The sequence below is a fragment of the Macrotis lagotis genome, chromosome 6 (genome assembly GCF_037893015.1).
Source record: "Macrotis lagotis isolate mMagLag1 chromosome 6, bilby.v1.9.chrom.fasta, whole genome shotgun sequence".
In the NCBI taxonomy this organism is placed as follows: Eukaryota; Metazoa; Chordata; class Mammalia; order Peramelemorphia; family Peramelidae; genus Macrotis; species Macrotis lagotis.
In genome coordinates, this window is record NC_133663.1 from 82,166,649 (window position 1) to 82,173,808 (window position 7,160).

Sequence of the window (7,160 nt, forward strand, 5' to 3'; positions counted from 1 at the left end):
CTTGTTTCCAAAGTGTATTGAAATCTTGAGGTTCTGCATGTGTGAAAGGTTATTATTATAATGTGCTTTCAAAGTGGTTTCCTTTTTGCATGCCATTAATATAAACACAGAATTAGGCTTAATGTTTGAATTGCTAAGTACTTTGTGCAGTGGGGAAAAAAAACACCAAGTTATTGAATTACTGAAGTAGGACTCAGATCATTTTCTGCTACATTTGTTTTTCCTTTCTTAAATTACAAGAATTAAGGAAATGTCAACCAGTTGTCATCCTTGAAAATTATCCTTAATACACTTCACTCATATTTTAGGGAAAGATAAAATAACATTTGGCTTTTTAAAATAAGATTTAAACATTAGTATTTCCTCGCTTATAATTGAGTGGCAATGTAAAATCCATGGCTTCATTTTTTTCCCCAGTGGATACTCTAAAAAAGATTTGATAATGAAGAAATCATCAGAAATTTTCTACCAAGGGCTGATGCTCACAAGAATCAACCTCTTAATGCTAAATGTTTCAAAGATGCCTACCTGTTCTTGATGCATTAGAATAAATCTGATGTTGAACTGAATCCATTGTAATTAACTTGCATGTGACTTGAATGGAAGGAGTTAGATGCCATCCTTCCCTAAACATGTTGGAGCCATGGTGATAACAGAGAAACATCATGTTTTGGCAATGCAATAGGGTCAAAGGTAATCATTGTATCTTTTGACTCCAATTTCTTTTTGGATAAGCTGCAGGCAAACCTGTTATTCTCACTGTTTTTGACATCTGTTTCACCATTACCATGCCAAAGTGCTAAAAAATAGTTAAATGTTTAGACATTTTTACCCTTGTGGTTATAACTACATCAAACAATTGCTTTAATGGGTAGATTTGAAAGATTTCCTAATTTTGGGGGAAGAGGACAGGAGGAGATGTTACAAACCAGGAGCTTTATTTACGTAAGGGACTTTTAATATTGCTACTCTTTCACCAAGGCAGGCCAGCAATTAATAATAGTAACAATGTTAACAATAACTAACATTTATGCTTTATGGTTTACAAAGAACTTTACTTTTAACACAACTTTTACGTTGTGAGGATCAAATGATAAAATATTTCTTTTTTTATTTTTTACAAGGCAATGGGGTTAATGACTTGCCCAAGGTCACACAGCTATGCAATTATTAAATATTTGATGTCAGATTTGGACTCAAGTCTTCCTGACTCCAGGGCTGGTGCTCTATCCATTTTGCCACCTAGCTGGCCCGAGAAAATATTTCTAATGATTATATCCTTATAACCTCTAGTAGGTACAATAATCCCCATTTTACAGGTGAGAGAGGTTAAAGTGACTTTCCCAAGGTTATTTTTTGAGAGTTGAACTCCTGACTCCAATTCTGTCCCCTGAGTGAATAATACATTAGTCAACTACTTTGGTTTTCAACTTCTTTTAACATTATCTATAGGAAAACTGAGTCCTGGACAAGTTCCAAAATAGAACTGGGCAAAGATTTCTTAACCCTCTGTATAGAGAGCTATATATGTCAACATCATTAATATGGGAACTTCCTTCACTAATTCAGATAGCAACTTATCTATAGTTTTTAATTTTACAGAGAAATTTGAAGTTTGTAGAGACTGACTCCTCAATGTCCAGTAAGCATCAAGAGCAAGGTACTTCTGAATGCAAATCCATCTCCCTCTATCCCTGGCACCAGACTGCTTCTTGGTGGATTATGTATATGTATATATATGCCCAAGATAATAGTGCCACTTTACAAGGAAGTACATGAATGCCTAAATTACTAAGATGAATTTGCTTCCTAGATGGGATTAGAGTAATGATAATAATAATAGTAACTGGTACATACAGAGAACTTTAACATTTGGAAAATATTTTACATGCATTTTTATTTAATCTTCAAAATAACCCCAGGAAATAGCTGCTCTTGATATTTCCATTTTATAGCTGAAGTCCTAGATGATGAAGGAGTTATCCATGGTCTTCCAGTTAATATCATTGTTGGAATTTGAGCTCATTTCACTTTTTACTCCAAGAGGCCTTTTTCTACTATATCACATAGTCTTTCTGCACAAGGACATATCCAGAGTGGAGAAGTCCCTTAATTTAGGGAGTCCCAAGAGGGCCCCCACAGAGATTCCAAAGAGGAGACAATAAGCTCCCTGAAAAGACTCAGTATGCCATTAAAAAAAACAAAACAAATCTTTTCATCCTTAGCATTCAATGCAGTGCCTTTGTTATTGTTCAGTTATTTTCATTTGTTTCCAACACTTTCTGAACTCATTTGGAGTTTTCTTGGCAAAGATAAGGGAGTGGTTTGCATCTTTCTTTTTCCTGTTCATTTTACAGATGAGGAAACTAAGACAAACAGATGTTAATTGACTTGCCCATGCATAACTAGTCACTGATGCTGGATTTAAACTCAGGTCTTCCTGACTCCATACCCTGCACTCTATCCACTCTGTCACCTGATTACCCTACCCTTGTGTATACTCAAACACTCAGCAATGTGGTCATTTCCTCTAGTTATGCATATTTGCAATTTATTCTGTTCATGTTTTCCCAAAACACCATCCAATATTTTGGGGATCTTTCTCACTTTCTCTTTATTTCCCAAGAAAAACACTGGAGCTCACTGGAATCTGTCTGTTGGCTCTCATTCATCTTTTTCAATAATCTATTTCTTTTAAAATGGGAAGCAATTAGGTGATATTGTGGATAGAGTGGATAGAGGTTATACCTAGAATTAGAAAAATCTGAATCTGAATCCTGCCTCAGATACCAGCAGTATACTCCTGGGCATGTCACTTTACCATCTACCTTACTTTATTCACCTGTAAAATGGTGGTAATAATGGCACCCACCTCAACCAGGTTGTTGTGAGGATCAAATGAGACAATATTTCTAAAATGTTTGGTATACTGTAGGCACTTAATAAATGCTGGTTCCATTTTCCTCTCCCTTCCCACCCTCTATCTTCCTTGAGGATAAGCTTTAGTCCAGTTCCTTATATGTTATGAGTGGCAGTCTGCTTATATTTATGACACACCTATTTATTGTCCTTAGTACAGCCAGATTGGGTCTGGCATATATCAGGCTCTTAATAAATGCTTATTTCCTTCCTTCCTTCCCTCTGAGTGATACTCATTTTTAATTCTTAGTGACTGTAGTGCTCCATGACTCATAGACTTTCAATGTGACTGGTAAGAAACTCATTTTAAAAGGATGGATTTTTTGTTTTTGTTTTGGGGGTGATTAAAGGAGTTTGGACATTTTCTAAAAGAAGTCCAGTTTATACTCTGCTTGATTCAGAGCTCAGCATCCTGTGTTCATTTCCAGTGAATGTCTAAGATATATGCAGTGATGGATAAACTCTATTGGTTAAATTCTTCCTTGCCTTGTACACAGTAGGCATTTCATTTTACTATTGTTTATGGAATGTAAAAGTATTTATTGAATCCTCATATGTTAAAAGGTAGGTAGCTAATCTGCATGATAACGAGAATGACCTAAGCCACATTTCACTTCTGCCAAGTTTTTTAAGGAAAAAGATACAGGATGGTAACCAATTCCTTCCTCCCTGATGGGTTGGATTACATTTGCACCAAAAAGATGAGCCAATTTCCATGAGACCAGGTCCCTGGTAAAAGCTTCTGGGAGCTCAGCTGTGTATCCTATGTAGGGTTTGGGATGGGTTAGGACTTATCAGCTGACCACCACTTCCCTTCTCCTAAGCCCCCATAAAACTGCAAGCAAAGCCTCCAGCCTAGGAGGGAAATAATCAAATATCCTGTGGGGGTTGTCCAACCCCACTGCTTGGGCCATTATGATTTGGAGTGCAATGACTTTCCATTTATTTATTTGATTTTTAAAATTGTAGTCTGCTTTCAAAGAAGCCTCTGGGCACAAACACAATAAAATGGTCAATAAAGTACTTAAATCAATTGAGAGCAGCATGTTCGAATAAAGCTAGTAGCATACAGCAACATAAAATAGGAGAAACAGTATCACATTCCTTCTGGTTAAGCCAACTTCAAAAAGGAAGGGTTTACATTGATTGGGTCATCAAAAATTGGGAAGCTGGGGTTTTTTTTGTTGGCTCAAGGCAAAGCACTCAGGTCCTAAGAACAGTGGAACACAGAAGCCACTGAGAGGAAACTACCATTGGAAAAATGCTGTATTCATAGACCATTTCCTTCAAGGGTTCTCCCCATCTTCCACACTTCCTGAACAAGCCCTAAGAGGGTTAGTAATGATTTCTTGATAAGACTAGAGGGTTTATGTCCCAAATTCATCAAATCATTTGTATATTATTTCTAACAGAAAATGAAGTCATTTCCTTCTTATCACTGAGTATGGGGTTTTTTTGGTCACAGATTCTTGGTGATCTGATGAAATCTTTGGAATACCTTCTCAGAAGAATATTTTTCATTGCATAAAATATTTAGGATTACAAAGGAAATAAGTTGCATTGAAATTAACTTGTCAAAATAGTAAAAATACACAAATTCATAGACCTCAGATAAAGAATCTCTGCCCTAAAATAATAACAGTATATGTTCTCATTATTAATATTAATAACAATAACTATTTTTAATGGAGTTCTGATAAAAACAGTGCTGGAACAAGTTGCCATCCTAATATTTCATTTTTATTTTTAGTGTTTGATGATTGGAACTTCAGAGGATAAAGTGACCATGTCATTATTTTTCCTCCCTCCCCGAATAACTCATATTTAATTACTTTGTAAATGTTTCTATTGATCAACTTTATATTTATGCTGCATACATTTTTTTATATATGCTTATCTCCCCCATTAGACTACAAACTCACTGGTATTCCTAGTTCTAGAGAATGTCATATAATAGGTATTTAATAAGTCCTTGTTGATTGATTATTATTTCAAAGGCTCTATCATCTCATCAATGTTGAATGTTGCATTTTGTGACCCACCAATGCCTTCCTAGTTTGTGTGATATTCATTCTGGTCCTCTCATAAATTCACCACATGGATTCCACCCAACTTTCTGGAGCTCTTTATATTCATATTATACTTTAAGATTTGCAAATTGATATTTTCTTAAAAACCCTGGTCAGTTGCTTAAGAATTATTATTTATATTTTTATAGAATTTTACAGTTTATATTACATTTTCATTTACAATTTCATTACTGCCTTGGAAACACACAAACAAAAAATGGGGTCAGAGAATTGTTGGCACCTCAAAACATAGCCAGTGGGAATAGCAGATGGTGTCAACTCTTAAGTTTGGGTTCAGTATTCATTTGAATTGGAAAATTCCTGAAGAAGGTAGTTGGAGGTAAAGGGGATTAATTTCATGATCATTAACCAATCAGACCACCTCTGGTGGTCCCCCAAATCTTTTCAGTTTTGGTTAGATGAGTTGGTTGGGTAGATGACTTATAGAGTCCCCAGGAGAATCCTAGTACAAGTTAGACCTTTAGGTCTGTTAATTAGTTATGAAATTGCAAAGGTAGAGTGTGGTAGAATAGAACTTTTAATGGGAACACATTCTTTTCTTCACCTTGTTTAGAAGAATATCAGCTAGTAATAGGCATTTTGATGGGAAAGACATGAGCTTTTCTTAATTGAATATAATTTTTATCGATTATGATCAGAGAAGGATGCATTTGATATTTCTACCTTTCTATACTTGATCGTGAGGTTTTTATGCCCTAAAACATGGTCAGGTTTTGTATAGTTGCCTTGTCTTGTTGAGAAAAAAAGTATATTAGTATATTCTTTTTTCTTTATTCAATTATCTCCAGAAATCTAACATATCTAACTTTTTAAAAATTGTATTCATCTCCTTAATTTCTCTATTTCTTCTGTGGTTAGATGTGATTTTATGGTGTATTTCTGCATCTAACTCATTTAATTTCTTTAAGCATTTGAATGCTATACACTTGTTGCATATATGTTTAGTATTGATATTACTTCATTGTCTGTGGTGCCTTTTAGAAAGATGTAGTTTCATTTCTTATCTCTTTCAATTAGGTCTATTCTTGCTTTTGCTTTGTTTGCGAATGTGATTCTACATCTTTTTTTTTTCTTTTACCTTTGGCGTAACAGATTCTGCTCCTGCCCCTTAACTTTATTCTGTGTGTGTCTCTCTGCTTCAAGTATGTTTCTTGTAAACAATGTATTGTAGAATTCTGATTTTTAATCCACTTTACTATCTGCTTCCATTTTATGGGTGAGATCTCATTCACATTCATAGTATGTGAATAATAATAGTTATTTTCTCTCCTTTGGATTTTTCCTTCTGTTTATCCTTTTCTCACTCCTTTTACCCTATGCCTCCTCACCAGTATTTGCTTCTGAGCATGGCCTCCCCATGGGGTTGTTTCATAAGGGCAAAGAATTTAGAGTTGGAAGGTCATTGGCATCATTTACTCTAATCTCATAATTTTACAGATGAGGAAATTTGGACTCGGAGAGGCAAAGATAGTTAAATAGAAAGTAAGTAGTAGAACTCGAATTTGAATTCTGGTTTTCATGAAACCATTGCAATGCTCTTTGCAATGTTGCTGTGGATCACAAAAGACCATGTCAGTCCTGAACATGGTAGAGTAGAAATAGCACTATTGTGGTAGCCAAATCTTATTTGTTATTTACAATCTGGTATTTATGGACACGTCATTTAACTGCTCTGAGACATAGTTCCCAGCTATAAAAATAAAGAGGTTAGAAGGAGCTCTAAGGTTTCTTGTAGCTCTATGAACCAGATTTCACAGTCTCTACTCAGTCCATGATACCCTGCCCCTCCCATTAGTTAATAAAAATATTATAGAAAAGAAGGATGGATGGTGGAGCAAAAAAAAAATCTCATAAGTGATTGTCAAAATATATACCAATTAGACAACTGACAAGAAATAACACAATATTCTAGTGTGACTCAGTTGACTCATCTTTAAAATGAAAATATAATGTCCCATTCACACAGAAGCAGTACTTATACCAATTATGATGAAGTATCATAGGAACTTATGATGGTTGGTCATGCTGTGGTCATTCAAATCAGTCTAGAAATTTCATCTATGCAGTGAATATCTTCACCTAGTAAATGGGAAATTATTGTATTTCCTATTCTACTCTATGTATTCTGGTGACATCTGCATTAAAACTGCA